Genomic DNA, 16914 nt, shown 5'->3' with positions numbered 1-16914 from the left:
GTCAACTGCATGGTGTATGACTTCACTTTTATATAAAAATACATTGTAGAATATCTTTGCGTAACCTATACTCATTATGTACATCCATATATATATCTCTATAGTATTTTCAGCAGCATTTATTTGGTGGGTTTAGAATGCAGATTTTTAATCCCCAGTTTTTAAGTCATCTGAGGCTCTGCTGTTAGTACTATAAGATTATATTTAAATAAGGAAAATTGCATGAGGTTAGGTTCACCATTCTGGTTTTTTGGTATCAGAATTAACAGGGTTTAATAACACAGACCAGGATCTCCTTGAAAGGAAAAGGGCTTGCACAGACCCTCCTTCTGTCAAGACTTCTAGTGACACCCCATTACTCAGCTGAACTTGCAGAAACTCCCTTGGCATCCTTGGGGAGAGGGGCTGTGTTGGTCCTTTGATGCCATGGATTGAGGCTCTTCTGCGTTCTGCAGTCTGCAGAACTCGTTTGCCTTTGTCAGAAAATGAAAGTTTCTGTCTTCTGGTTTGGAGACAGCCTTCCTACAGCAAATCTGTGCCTTGCTGGATTGTTTGCTCTGCAGCCAGCCCGAAACAATACAACACCAACAGATGTGTGAACTTTTCCATTCAGTGTAATGAACTGTTAGTTGCAAAACAGAGTTTTGGTGATTTAAATTGCCTCATGTGCATCAGGCTGTGAAAGAGGTTTAAAATAAATCATGAATAAGTTATAAATATTGTATTTTTGGAATTATCAGCTATAACGAGTCCACTGGCAATAGAAAGTGAAGACTTGGGCAGAATGGGGCCTGATGTCTCTCATTAAAGTTACCAGTGTTTCTAGATGAAATTACAGTGTTGTGGTGTCATAGCACTGAGTCCATAGAAAAAGCTGAGAAGACACTTTCAAGTTTTTAAAACTTGCTGAAAAAAAGAGAAGGCTTTTGGCTTAAATCTGTGATCCGACTTCTGCCAAAGAGAAAACGTGCACTGTAATATTTCAGCGCAGGGCTTGATATGGAGTTATTGGATGGTTCAGGGTAGCCTTTGAGGGTAAGAATTTTCTGCCTCTTGTTTTTTGTTCACTGACATAGTTAGAGAAATGATTTTGACACTTCTAACTTGCCATGTCCATGAGTTACAATGGGAAGTCTGGGCAGACTGAAAATCTTCTATGCTGAACTGAGAGGAGATGCACTGAGGAACAAAGAAACTGCAACTCCAGATTATTTACTTTAAACTGCATACCTGCTAGAACTTTTCCTCTCTTTTAGAGAGAATTTCAGTGGAAGTCTTTTGTCACATCCTTCACAGCCTGGTAATGGCAATACCAATGAGCACTGGCAGCCCTACCGCTTATGGAGGCAGAAGTCACTGTTCACGCACTGCCTGGGCTCGTCTGCGCTGTTTTCCTTTGGTCTCGGGTACACCACAAAATCCCCCAAGCGGTTGGATGATCCGTCGCCTCATTATATTGGGAGAGGTAGGACCCTGCTGTGGCATGGCTTCTGCGAGGAGAAAATAGTCACCGTTCCACCTACTAATATTACTGGCAAACGACCACTCTAGAATGTTCTTCTTGATGATCATTGACTCCAAGGCATTTGCTGCTTAGAAGACCAGAAACTAGGTGGTATTAATGTATGAGAACTGCCTCCTGGTTTTTGATTTATCTACTGATTGAGCTATTGTGAAGCAAAGCCTAAACTATTTGTTATTGTTGAATATAAATGTTTCCTACAAATTCTCTATTGCTTCCAATTCCAATATTAGTCTCTTTTCAGTAGGTTTTGGTCGGTTACTGCTGAGTTTGGAAAATTAAGAGGGGGGAGACCAAGTCAATGACTTGGAGATGCATTATAAGAACATACTAGATTGCTAAACCTTTGGGGGAAAGAGGCTGTTGCTGGGTTTATAAAGAAATGAGAGAATGGTGCCATAATTCTGGTTAGGAACTTTTCACATAGAGTGATGTTGATGACGCTGATTAGAATAATATTGGGATATATTTCATCTTTGCCTTTTAATGATCTTGTTTGGAGATGCTTGGAATCTCTTATGGAAAACACTCAAACTTCACTTGCCCTTAGTGCAGTTAGAAAAATTCAGACTCAGCTTCATTCTACAAAGCTGCTTTCCTTTAAGTAGCAGTTCTGCAAAACATAATTTCACATATTTCTTTTACTCTGTGCTTTATTACTGATAATATTTGCATGAAAACAGGATCTTTGTTTAAAAGTTCCTGCTTCTTATTCATCAGAGCTCATTGGGTTGGAAGCAATTGCGATATACTCTACAGAAGGGTCCAATCCCTTCAGAGCGGGAAAATATAAGCAGGAATAGACAAACTTTTAAGACTCTAAGCTCTTGCTTTCATGCAAATGTCCTCATTTCTTTAGTAATAAAGCAAGGGAAAGGGCGTAAATATGTAACATACAGTGGAATGAAAAGAATGTTTCAAAGGTGTTAAAGTTGGTATATGGGCATCAAATGTTTTTTAACATTATAATGATGCCTTACATTCAACTTTGCTTGTTTTTATCTTGGAGGAGAAGGTGTGCACCAAGGATTTTTTTGTGTGTGTAGGGTTTTTTATTCTTTCTACAGGTAATGTATCTTTCTCAGCTAGAGCAAAACTAATACAAACCAGCTACTGGAATATCACCCAGTGTGTTGTCTAAACCAAGCCAGGACTAATAAGGCAGTACTGAAAATGCTAGCAGCCTATCTCTGTTAGCGTTCTCAACTTCATTGCCATGGAGGAAGATGTGATAATTGGAAATTTTTCCAGAAAGTTCCAGATACGGCTCTACAGCCATCATGTCAGCCACTACTAAACAAAGCCAACAGTGGAGTGGAGTGTGGGTAACTAGCTGGCACTGCCCTCCTTACAGCAGCAGGAGACTGTGGAGGAAGAAGAAGGAAGATAATTACTCAGTCTGAAATATTTGGCAGGATACAACATTAATCCCTCCCCAGTATAAAATATCATCCAAGTTTTACTTTTGCATATGATGTAAAAGTAAAATCCAAATTTTATTTTTGCATCAGCAACATGGGGTCCTCCCACCACTTCACAGCATTAAAGAGGTTGATAACTAAAGACCAAGACAGGAAAAATGAGTGTCACCTCATGTTGCAGATACTACTTCCTTCACTATTTTATGGTTTTTAGCTCCTTCACCTAATTGATCTTGCTTCACAGGTGAAATTTGCTCAAAGTACTTCCCAAATTTGTGCCACTGTAGTTTTAACATAAGCTAGCCATGCTCTTTACGTGAAAATACCATGCACATTGTGCTGTTATATGTGTAGGGTCATAAAATGGTTGTTAAAAAGTGCCCTTTCAGAAACTGTCATTACTGGTAGCTTTTACTTGGTAACATTCAATGTCCTGAATAAAGTTATCATCAAAACACCAAGTCCATGCCATTAGCATCAACTTTAAGCAGCAGAACAGTATAAATAGTATCTGCCTTCATGTGACTTTACCCCACTCACCAAATGCAGCTTATCTATTGCACACTTCCTAGGCTGGTCTCTGTTCCTGTTAAAATATTGAATAAATTGTACTCAGTATAACCCCATTCCAAACAATAAAAACAGAAGAAAGATCATTAATTTTAAAAAGTAAACACAACCAACAAACTTGATTAAATAAAGAGTTCTCAGAACAACTGGGGATTTCTAAATAGAAGTGGGGGCAGATCTCCATTAATTTATGGCAAGTAAAATTGGTTCAGACCCAAGAAGCAGGTTTGGTTTGGTTTGGAGGGTTCTCCTGGTTGGCTGGTTTTGTTTGTTGGTCTGTGCTTTCTGTGTGCTCTGCCTGACTAGGTTATTCCTCACCCTTCAGGAGTGAGGAGAGGACCCCTGACCAAGGATGGTCCTTGCCCACTGTAAGGCAGCGGGACACTGCCAGGAATCAAATGAGGTAGAGAATTTTGAGTCATCATATGTAGAAATTGCCCAGGATAGGGCACTGGAGATTGTTGTTGTGTCCTGCAGTCTCCCAATTTAGGAATACAGGCCTGGAGAGGACCTCCTCACAGGTCCCATCTAGTCTAAGTACCTTGTAACATTTAGTCAAGGACAAAACACCTATTCCATATTTCTCCTACACTCCAGGGCTCTCCCAGCCCTTTATGTCAATCTGGAAACCTGCAGAAAGAGGCAAAAATCCACAATAGTTTGCAACAGCAGGGAAATAGTTGTGGCGCTCTGATTTCTAACCGCTGTGCCCTACTCCAAGCAGTGCGGCAAGGAGGCACTAAGTGTGAAAGATGACAGCACTCAGGAATTAAATGAGGTATGAGCCCAGGACTGCCCCTCTGTGCTTTGTCTCTGGAGATCTGCCAGAATCACAGCATTTATCTGTACCAAGACCTTGAGGGTTATTTGCTGTTAAAAGCAGGTTTATTTAGACCTTCGTGTGCCTGTGTTTCCTTAATACCATATTCACGTTACTCAGAACAAAAGCCACAATCAGGGTCTTATGACTTACAGTGAAGTTTTAGATGGAGCCGAACATCACCATGACCACTCTGCCCACGGCACCCCTTTGATACAGCCCCTGAGTTGGGATATGGAAAGAAAGGTGAAGATGGAGCACAAGGCAGCAAAAATGCCTGTTTTGTTTCAGGAAGGACTTCTTTTAAGCAGTGGCATTTCTCCACCTGCTGTCCCCAACCATTTAATGACCACTCTCTAGTATATAAAGCAATGCAAAAGTGGCTTTAACAAAAATGATCCTAGTGCCTTATCTTTTGGATGCTTACAAGTCTCCAAGGTACCTCTGAGATTTGCCTGTTGCTGCTAAAGTGTGAGTGATTCACCTGAACCAGCATGCTCTCTTATATAATTTTGCTTTCTCTCTTCCCAAAAGGAAGACTGTCTGAAAAAAACAGCCCATTGGCTAATGCTTCAAGGCTCAGAAACAGAAAAAAATACTTAGTGAAGAACCTTGATAGTGACAGCAGTATGCCTGAAATGTGAAAGATTGCATGAATATTTGTATTTATGACCACTAGCCTATAGAGAACAATGCTGCCTTAGCAAAGTCCTCACTCTGTTTAACACATACTGAACTCTGCAGTGTTAAGCTCTATATATTTTCATACATTTCTGATTGAACTTTCCATAATGGTTCTTATGGAAGAAAGTAAAACTGGAGCTCCTTGTATTTCCCACAGCCATTTTTTGAACCAGAGGTGTACTTTGTTTTCTGAAGCTGATATCCCCATTCAAACAAATATGCAATAAAAAATATGTTTGTGCATGAAAAAGTCGTACGCAGTGTTGAAATTCTGGCCAGCTTGTTATACAGATACTACATGCTAGAGAAATGATGACTCAGTAGGGGAATTTTACTCATTGTGTAATGCACTCAACTTCATCAGCAATGCCTTGCCTTCACTACTCTTAGTCCTACCAGAGACCGAGGAGGTAGAAATGTGCATGGCCATAGGCAGGGTAGATTAGGAAGCTATTCTACTGTTTCTGCTGTTAGGTTTTGTTGTTTGGGCTTTTTTTAAAAGATATTTACTCTCTCTGTAAGATCAGGTATGGCCATGGTGCTTCCTAATCTCTAAGGGAAGGAAAAGACCATTCCAGCCTTTGCCTCCAAACTTTCAAGACTCCCCGCTCTGTAAACACCCACTCTGTTGTTGTGCTTAGCATGGGCAGAAAGCTACCCGTTGGCATATTAGTGACTTTCTATTTCCTGCATTCATTTTGCTAATTAATCAGAGGGAACAGAAAAACAACATAGGCTAGACCAAAACTTGTCCATCATACATTAGCTCATGCTGACTGGCCCAGTTGTTCACCTTGCTTTGTTCTGTCATTTTTATTTACACATCATGAATGGATTCATGAAAGAGGTGATCCCTTAGCCCATCACTTGCTACAGGCCTCTGAGAATGAATTAAAATACAATAAATCCATCTGTAGATACAGTACCCCTAGAAAACAAACAGCAGGTTTGCAAACATACTTCAGGAAATAACCATAGTGTGTTGAAGTCAAACTCTATCACTTCTGTTCTCAAAACCATGTACAGATACAACACGACAAATTCTCTCATCAGCCCATTTTAAAGAGTGAGCATGAAATACATCCTAAAGGATAACTAAAGGTAAACGACCATTCCAGATACTGCTTTGTCTGTAACTCTCTGGTACTGCTGGGTGTCCTGGCCATGGTGGGTAGCATTCCCAAACAGGAAAAGAGAGGCATCCAAAAAGACTGTGTGGAGTGTTGTAGAAAAATCCCAGTATCTTAAATTCTGTCTAGGAAACCAAGCAACAGTCACAGATCTTGGAGTACACATGAAAAGTAGTCTGTTAAGGGAGTTGCTGCTTTTTGTTCTCCATGTCTGAGGCACAGTTTAGTGTATCTAGAGAAGCAGTTGACGTGCATCCTTTCTAGAGAGAAATCCATTTCTCTGTTGCACACAACTCCTGCCAAATCAGACCCATTTCAGGGTGAACATAACTGTGCTTAGGATCTCCAGGCTCACTTTGGGACTTGGTATATACATTTATAGTACTGGGGTCTTGTCCATAGGTATGAAGGCTCTCTCTCAAAAAAAATCAAGAGTAATGATGAATAATCTACTAAATGTAAATTTTCAGTCCAGGGATGTGAGTCAAAGTGTCAGTGCCTCGTATTTGCCACAGGATTTCTCAGAGTAAAGCTGTGTTGCCTCTGTATCAGCAGAGGTGCAGTGGTGACTGAAGTAGTGTTTGCTTTTGGGTCCACCATCAGCCAACAGAGAGCGCTTCAGAGAAGGACTACAAGAGGGGGAGGAATGTCTTTCAATGAGAGACTTAAGTACATCAATCTATTTAGCTTAACAAGACAAGGTTAAGGGGAAAGTTGGTTATCATTTATAAACTTCCCATCTCCCTGTAGAAATAGAAGAGTAGAAATTTGATATTTCATGGCATTTCAGTCAAGTGGAAAAAAGTCTGACAAGAACCAGTGAAATTTGAAACTAGACACATTTTAACATGGAAGGTAATTAATTATTAGAACAATTTACCAACGATTGTAATGGATTCTCCATCACTAGATATTTTAAAGTTGAAATTGATTGATTTTCTCAGAGAAATGCTCTAGTTCCTGCTGGAGTTAATTCAAGAAAGTCCTGTAACCTCTCCTGTAATACAGGAAAAAAATAGATGATCACAAATGGTCCTTCCAGTTTTATGAGCTATAAACTTGCACCAAATATCTAATGCATAGCTGCCTATGTCCTATTGTCCCACTGTAACTAGTAAGCATGATTCAAACATTTTTCCCTTTATTTACGTTTGTTTGGGAAATGTACAGTGAAGGACTACATGCTTGATGTTCAGATGGGACATTCTGTCTGATATATGGATTCAAAGATTTTAAAGCTGAGGAACCCCTGATCATCATCTAGCCTGAGTGCCTCCAGCACAGAGCATTGCATTTCACCCCATCGTTCCTGTGCTACTTGAGGAGCTGACATCTAATTGATGGCAGCCATTTCCAAAACGCACATAGGTTATAGTTCACCATGGGGCTGCAGGGTGAATCGGGGTGCCCCACTCCTTGTTCATCTCAGTGGAATGTGATCTCCTGATTTTTCCAGGCTCTTTTGTAAATTACACCCCAGATCCAATGTGAAGAATGAGGTCCTGCCTCTGCTGAAGCCAGCAGACACCTTGACTTGGATTTTAGTGAATTCCGCTGGATGAGGCAAAATGATGCTGCATTTGCCACACTGAAAATATCCAAAAATACCAATTAATAGTTCTTCATGGATTTTGTTATGCAGATCTAAATGTAAAATGAAATGCCATCTCTATTCCTGATCACCTTTCACTGAGATCTATGAAATAAGAAGGAAAAATCTACTTTAAAATAGGCAGACAATTTTTTGTTTCAATACTTGTAAAAGGTCTTCCGAGCCACTGCATCAAACCATACTAAATCCAGCAGAGTGTCTGTCTCTGAGCAGTCCTCAGTGCAAATCTTACTTGACCTAGAAAATTACTGCTCACAAGGAAAAGGAGAACCCTTTCCTTATTTTGATGGTAACTCATGGAGACCAACTATATAGAGAACTGTAAATAAACATTACTTCAAAGTGTAGCTCTGGGCAGTTCAGTATAGTGCATCTGAAGCCATTACAACGTACATAGCTATATAAAAGAGTCAAGATGGGGGGGAGTGTCTTTTATTACAGCTGGAAAAAATTAATATAGCAGCTGTTCTAATCAAAGAGGTTAGTTAACTTTTTCTTGCAAACTTTGTGTCTTTGAACTGCCATGGCTACAGTGCTATCGCTCTTTCTGCATAAACAGTATTGTTAATAGAACTGATTTTACATACAGCACAGAGTACTTGAGCTGAGAAATAAAATAAAAGCAATGATCATACACATTAAAACATGCACACTAAAGCAAAGGTGAGAAAACTAATTGTTAGATTTTTATCACTGTTTTTCTTTGGTTTTTTAACAAAATGAGATGACAAAATTCCGTATAAAAATAATGTCCTCTCCCTCCAGATTAGGTCTGGAAGATCAAATGGATAGAAAAAGCAGTAAAAAAAGTAGTTAAAAGAGTCTGTAGGTTGAACTACTGATGTCAGTTACTTACTTCACAGAAAATAACCTTTTATGAATTTTATCCATGATCAAGTTGAATCTATTTGCTGTAATCATCCACCGTCTCTTTCTGAAGAAAGAACAACTCATAATAGCTTTTCCTAACTTTATATCAAGATATAATGAAGATAATTAAAAAAAAATCTTTAACCAAACAAAAAGTAAGAGAAGAAAAGAGTTAGACACTGGGTATCACTTTTTTTTTCCTGTTCAAGTTAGGTGACAGCAACACTGTAACAGAAAACAAAAATACTCCCCTCTCCCACCTTCCTTTCTGAAGACCAAAACAATCACTCCTTTATAAAAAGACAGTAATATAGATTTGGACTAGCGTGTTAAACACCTGAATGAGACTCAGCTTGCACAGGGTACGAATGATTCAGATATGAGTGATGTGCATTAACAGCAGAGATTAGTCAGTCATTTCTGTGAGAATGTTCAGGTGGCAAAATGAGCAATATGTGGCGATGCATTGTAAAGCATTAGAGATTTTTGGAGGATGAGGGAGAAGGAGGGAAAATTGCTGCTATCTGCAGTGCAATTTAACAGGTAACAGCAACTTTGGAAGAATAAAAAAGCACTCAGAACCTTACCTATTTGCAATCTTGGGTCAATTACGTGATTAGAGAGTGAGCCCAGATCAGGGTGTTATTGGGGCAGTTCCTGATTTTGACATCCTGCATAATTTTGCTCAGGACATCCAGAGTGACCTGAATTTTTTTGATAGCAATCACTATATATTTAGTCAGAAATTTTGCTAATACCAAGGAACAACTGTCCCTTTGAAAAGGGTGTGCAATGCCCTGAATGCAGTCTGGACATTCAAGATAAACTCACTCAGAACCCTTCATTTAGTGGAAAAAACCCATCAATGCAGGCCAATACTGACAGATCCCTGCTAGGCTGGGCTCTGGCACTGTTAAAATTTAACCGCTTCACACCTAACTTTGAAAAAACATATTTTTATATGGGAATTTTGCAATCACCACCGCACCCCCCCAAAGCTTGCTCCAGTTTCTAACGTGAATCACTGTTGTTAGACAAACCCACACTTTAGCTTTATTGATACCGTGTAAGAGGTGTACTAGGTATAAGGGATTTGCCTATTCTGAGACCTCCACCCCCACTATCGTACCTGCTTTAGGAACTGGGTTGCCGCTAGCAAATATGGGTTAAAAATCACTTATTGTACAGTGAAGTTTCTCAGGGGGATGCTAATGCCTGGCTGCTTTACACAGGCTCTGGAAAAGCATTTTGAAACAGCGATAAAATGTAAAAATCACCACCACGTTTAGCTTATATGTAGACCTTGTATCTACATACAGGGCCAAATCTAAGGGCATGCCTACCAGGCAGTCCCTGAGGCATCAGGATGGCCAAAGCTACCTGCTCTTAGCAGCACCTTCTAAGAGCCCACAGTGGGATAACTGACCCTGTTTTCTCGTCATAAGGTTTTCGACAGGAGGTCCATGATGAAATAATATGGGACATCTTTTCCAGATTTCTCAATAAATGACATATTTTCAAAAATATTGGCATGTGGTCTTCAAAGATCTTGCTGTAAAGGAAGGAGGTTTTCATGAGTGGGCAGCATAAAGTCAGGCCACTTTCTTTTGGGGTTTTCTATAATTGCTACCAGCCTCAGTCAGAGATGGATGTAATGAGCCTGTCGCTGGAGAGCTACAGGGTGTGTTCCTCCCCTCCAGCTTCCCAGCTAAACGAGGCAGAGAGACATGGATGCACTTTTCTCTGAGGGGACACAACCACTGCCACCCATGACCTGCTGGAAAACCCGCTGCAGAGCACAGAGGTGCCAGCCACTCCCTCTCCCAAGACCAGTGATGCTGTCATTCCCCATCCCAAGGCCAGTAAGGTGTTAACACAGCATTTTCAAAGCCAGACATCAGGCCCTATGGACACCAGGCAAATCTGCAAAGGTACAGGATAGCAGAGCAGAAGAGCAGAGGGGTGAGAAGAAACCTCTCCTGTATTTCCCTGCTTTGCAGGGGCAGAGATGGGGCTGGGGGCAAAGCAGCAGGTGGGGAGCAACCAGCCATTGCCTGCTTCACCCTTCCCATCCCCTTGTCCTACCTCGGGTGTCACACTCCCACTTTTTTTCTGCTTTTCAGTACACTTCCAAATATTTGTTTTGTGAATAACAATAGACATACAGTTATATTTATCTGCAGAGGTGATTACTTTAGAAGCCCAAACTGAGAAATGAAAACTTCAAAAGCTTTAATTTGCCTGTTTCTATAGATAACCATTTTCAAAGAAATTGCTTCCTTTAAAGAGAAAGTTTCTTTGTGACAAAAATGCTCTCATGTAGTAGAGTACGTAGTTTTACAACTCAGGCACAAGTTGAAGCATTTCTTGTACTGCTCAAACCAAAATACGTTCACAGTTTTTAAGAAGGAAGAAGCCAGTGTCTCATCTAACCCATTGTTCTGTATAACACAGGTCACATAATGTCATCTGGTTTCTTAGTAATGTCTAATTTTCAATGTATGTACTAAGAAAGATGGGCATTTTCCACACATTTAAAAAAAATATAATTCATCAGGTCACATGTGAGATGGGACTTTCAGATGATGGGTTTAGCCTCCACCTGTAACTAATCAGCTGTCTCCCAGCTGATGAGATAAGGCTAACAAGCAGCTTACTTAAGGGAGGGAGCCTCCTAGAGCTAAAGAGACTGGGTCACGTTAAGGATAAAGCTCTATTATGCAAAACTGGCTGATCTACCTGCTATCTAGGTGATGGTAGAGAGCTGAAAGGAGTCAGGTGCTAAGATTTGGCTTACCTATTTTACCTGGTTTTGAATTATGCTTGTAATTGGTTTATTCCCTTTAGGAAGAGTCTCAGAAAACGTTGCCTGTATTCAGTTCAGCCAGCTAGTCTGCTAGACTGCTCAGGGGAAAGAGAGGGCTGAGGAGATGCTTGCTGAGTGGAAAATGTTCAGCTGATGCAAATGGTGTTTTATTACAGCAATTGTTGCAGACCTATGTGAGATATTTTATTGTAGTATGTGCCCATTGTCTTTTAACAGCAATTGGTGTGATTTTGTAGAGTATTTTATCTATATTTTTGTCCTTGAACTATGTTGCAACCGTGAACTCTAGTAAAGGAATATGGAGGGTTTACCACCATGCAGTATGGAGATCTGTATAGGCTGAGCAATGCCTAAAACTGGGGAGTGCATTAATTTCTTCTGTGGGAGTTCTAATTCTCTAGTGAAAGCATCTGTACCATCAAGGGCTTCAAATCTTGCTAGAGCTTCCCTTAAAGCCTTGCAGTACCAGGTGCTGTACACAAATTGGTTTGGTAGCTTCCTCCAACCAAGTTCTTACCATCTGTCATTGCAGTGTTCAAATGGGTCTCTTAATCTGGCAGAATGAATGCTCAAATCTATAGAGAGGCTTATGCAGGCACACTCCTCTCTTTGTAGTTTAGGCAAAGATCCAAAAAAAAAAAAAAAAAAAAAAAAGATCTGGGTATCCAGGGTGTAAATCCGGCAGAACTTAAAAGGCACAAAGCCTCTCTGGCATCTTTTATTTGCCATCAAAACCCTTCTGTGGTGTGTATGGGTTTAGTACCGTGGTTCCCTTATAGTTAAAGGCTAAACAACGCCCGGAGGCCAGCTCCCTTCCCTGTGAATGAGAGCCTGCACTACACTAGATGGCACTGCTTAATACTCACGTTTTTCCTCTTGTCTCTGCTATGGGACTGGAGCATCCTGTAGTTGCAACTTCATCAGACTATAACCAGTGCTCTGTGGTCGCTGGTGACTGCAGGGAGGTATTCGGAGCAGTCATGTAACAAGGCAGTAGTGGTGGTCAGAAGAAACGTGTGCCAAGTTCGTCTCTTTACCCTAATACATGGGTAAAGCAGAGCTTTTCAGACATCGCACGCTTAAGTTAAGACTGAGTTCTGATGTAATCTTTGACTCTTGCTAGCATCCCCTGTCTCCTTTCCCTCACGGCTGGAAAAAAAGGCATTGATAGAATTGCTGCAGACATCAGTTATTTCCCAAAGCAAGAAAACTAAGTGATAATACAGCTGTTAGATACTGATCAATAAATATGGGGGGGAGGACAAGCTATGGAATAACAAATCTCCTTGCTCTCATCAATAGCCTATAGATTTGGCAGTAAACAACTGGGTTTCTGCTTTCACAGTAGTCTTCAACTAATTATGAAACTTGATTCTTACAAGGAAGCTCTGATAAAAATTTAGGAATGCTGTTGAAAGTATGTTGTGCCCTTCACTCACTAATAAATTGTTGAATATATCTAAAAGCTGAAAGCATACAGTCCTACCAGTATTTTATGTACTTTTGGAAATATGATGTATACTTACAAAAGTGAAACATCAGATTTCATGACTAGTGTATAGCTTTTGCATAAATGTGTTGTAAAAGCAGTTATTAGCTGAAGTACTGATCTCCAAGAGTAAGAAGCGAACTAAGTGCTCTCAAGGTAGATATTTTGAAACCAGATGAGCCCAGAACACTTAAAAACTGACTAAAGTTTTCTTAGAACATGACGGGTGTTTCTGAAGATGAGTAAAGTTCTGGAAAAAGGTAAATGGGATAGCTTTCTCAGGAAAAAAAAATGGCAGAAGCAGAGGATTGTGGTAGCTGTAGAAAGAACACACATAAAAAGACTGGTAAGTAATGGGGGGAATCGCAAAGAAATAAATAATAGCCTATGCCTGTTCCTTGGGGAGGTGTCAGGCCACCTTACTTCCTCTGACACTGAAACAAGCCTTTTATCTGGGGTGAAGCGCCAGAGACATCTTGGTTGCTTTAATGCTGAGCTGTTTGGTCTCTGACTTAGGCAATGGAAGTGGGAGTTAAACTTGAAGATGACTCAAGGTGGGAGGGACTGCAAGTGCACATAAGTTATTCAGAATTTAAAAGATCTGGGAAAATGGATTAAAAATACTGGGTAAGATTCAATAAAAATAAATAAGATGTAATACATTTCTTAGTTGATTATTCCTTCCCAATAGAGGATGAGAAATAAATGGTTAGGCAAGATTTTTTCAGAAAAGGGTCTTGGGAGTATACTAAACATAAATCACAACTGCTGTTGCCAACACTCCCCCTAAACCTCATAAGAGTGGGAGATGCAGAAATATAGATTGCAAGACACATGGAAAGATCCTTTTTCCACCCATCATTGATCAAGCCTCAGCTGGAGCACTGTGGCTGGTTTTGGATATTATACTTTAAGAGCAATGTGGCACACTTGGAGAGCATCCAGAGGAGAATAACATGTTCTCCTTAGTAAAGAACATAACCTACAAATAAAAGATTTTTTTTAAAAAAAATTATCTAGATTTAGAAAGAAAGATCTGGGAGTGGGAGAAAAAGAATGATTGTCATTTTCAAGTATATAGAGACTGTTTCAGAGAGGAAGACTCTATCTCTTCAGTTATGGTGGATAAGAACAATGGCTTTAAATTGGTGCAACGAATATTGGGGGTGATGTGAGTAAAAGCTTGCAGGTTTAGTTAATCCTGCCTTGAAACAGTGAGAGGGACTAGGCAGTCCCTTTCTACCCTGTTTTTCTATTATGATATTTAATAATAATTAATATTGACAATTTCATTTAAAAGATACAGCTGTGCAACTCCAGATCCTGGATTGGGTAAACTGGCAAGGCTGATGCTCTATTTTGAAGACCCCAACCTTGAATTTTATTAGAAAACTAATATTTCCTCCCTAAAGCCATGCGGAATTGCCTATCTGAAATAAAAATCATGAATGTGGCTACGCTTTCAAGACTTCCCCACTGAAATGTTATATGTACTTCTGTTTTTTACACTCATAACCCAGATTACAAAGTAAGATGAAAGGAAAAAAACTTCTGGAAATAATTAATAAGTAAATAATATTTTAAATAAGATTATTTACATGTTGGGCTTTTTCCTAGGGGTTCAGTAAGTAGTGCATGTAGACTAAACCTTTCACTATGGCTACAAACTGGGCCCTACACCAGGTTTATAAGCAAAGGAGTAAATTAAGCATTCTGAAGTTCTCCATCTTGGCTTGAGCCTAAACTTGAGAACTGGAGTTCCCCAATGTGAGGATCACCCTGGGCAGGGGGAGAAATTGCTCTGTGCAGCTGAAGAGCTGTCAAAGGAAAGTTGGGGAACCATGTGGCTAACCTCAAGAAGAATGAAAAACAGACCCTTCTGAAGCCAGAACAACTTGGCTGCCCCAAAAACATAACTTAGGAAATCAAGTATTGTCATTAAGTTTACTGTACTACATAGTCTCATTGCGTTGGTACTTATTCCTCCACTGAAAATATTTAGGGACACACAAGCTGAAAAAAGGTTAGATAATCCTGGTATGGGACTGGAGAAACTGGCTGCTCATGGCTTGGACAGGTGTACTGTTCACTTAGTAAAAAACTGTCTGGATGCCTGGGCCCAAAGAATGAAACCTAAATGATTCTACTGCATGATGCAGCAAACAACTGTAGCAAGGAGTCATTTGGTCTAGAAAGGTGTGTCAAAAGAATTCTGTGAGGTACTTAATATTGACAACATTAAAATGCAGCAGAAAATGTCATGTCTTAATCATAACATGGCAAAAGAGACGAAACAGGGAGATATCTTGTGTTAAGTCTGGAAAAGTTTTCATTCTTTTGTTTTCAGCAAGCAAAAAGACTTTCTTGTAATGCAGTCTTTTTCTCTGAATAAAATGCTGATTTTACTGAAACTCTAAGTCTCAGTGATGTGATTAAAATGAAGAAAAATTGGATATTTATATATTCATGTGTTTGAGGGCTTTGCAAACTAGAGATTTAGTAAGACATATGAGTGGATACTTTAGGAGTCTTGCGTTAGGAAATGGGCTCGTGTTCTGTTTCCAAAGCTTAGTTCTGTCACATTTTTAAATGTGGAATTTATGCCCAGCCTCAAGTGCAGCACTGGAAAGAGTATTTTTCTTGTATAAGCATTGTTGGACAGATGACAGAAGCCTGCTAAACATTAACTTGAAGCTTAGGTACAGATAAATTTTTACTCTGTGTACAATAAGTTTTATAGGTGGGTTTAAAACTGTGTTTCCACTAACGTTAAGTACCATTTTACACAATAAATTGAAACTTATAATGGAGTTGTATTTGAAGATGGTAGGTATGTACACTTAATAGGAAAATATTCTAAGGAAATTTTGTTGCCCTAAACAAGTAATTTTATGAAGAAAATGTTTTCCCTTTCATGACATTTCATGACAAATGTTTTGCCTTTCATTATTTTTATGTAAGATGATCACAGTATGGATAATAAAGAGGATACAGTGGGCACCTCATAGGTGTTTCAGATAGGTCCTTCCTTTCTTCTGTGTACCTTGCCCCTTGCTCTTTAGTCTCTTGAGCTCCCTTACATGAGTGCCCTGACTTGATGTCAGTCACACTGGGGTAGTCTTGGGCCTGGACAAGGGTTGGACTAGGTGATGGGGCAGCTAGATGCTGGCCACTGCAAATGCTGAAGAGCCCTTGAGAATATAACCTCCCTGTTTCCCTCGATCCCATTAGATGTTTACCTACTTAAATACATCTTGAAAATCTCTCTCTAAATAACTTAGAGGTGTAAATCCCATTGCAAATCAATAGCAATTTTTTTTTTACCTAAGTGATCAATGTACTTCTTAAAATCCTACCCGCAGCTTTAGCTCATGTACAGAAAGGTAGCACTTCCTTGCCTGAGTTTCTTATGGCCTATATTTGCTATTATGAAACTTCTATTTTTGCAGTTACTGCCATCCAAACTCACCAAGGTAACTGTGGTGAAGAACAAATGCTGTTTTGATTGAAACTCAGTGGAAACAAACTTGGAGATTTTGCGCTTTTTTTCTTGATATTGTGCTTCTGAAAAAGTGACTAGTTAAAGGACCACCTCCTGCTTATCCAGCAAAATGCTCATTCCTGGTTGCATGGAAGCTGCCATGCAGCAATAAAGCACAATCAGAGGGAAAGCACTAAACGCTGAGGTGCTGCAAGTAGGCAACGCTTATTCTTCCCAGCACCTCAAATTGGCTTTGTCATACACAATCATCACAGAAGCTGGATATTGAAAATTTGTGATTCAATAATTTGAGCTCTTTTCTGAACTGGCATAAATAATGTGAAATGCTTTTCCTGAAATCTACTTTAATGGTGAAAATATTGCTGATTTTCAGTGCAAAGGTACATCTGTTTTATTTACAACAGTGCCCAAAGTTAACTTTAATTATTTCACTTTGCAGCTAATAAATGATCCTGCCTCAGTAATGA

The sequence above is a fragment of the Strix aluco genome, chromosome 1 (assembly GCF_031877795.1).
Source record: "Strix aluco isolate bStrAlu1 chromosome 1, bStrAlu1.hap1, whole genome shotgun sequence".
Classification (NCBI taxonomy): domain Eukaryota; kingdom Metazoa; phylum Chordata; class Aves; order Strigiformes; family Strigidae; genus Strix; species Strix aluco.
The sequence above is the reverse complement of the archived record's forward strand: the minus strand, read 5'-3'. Positions refer to the sequence as shown.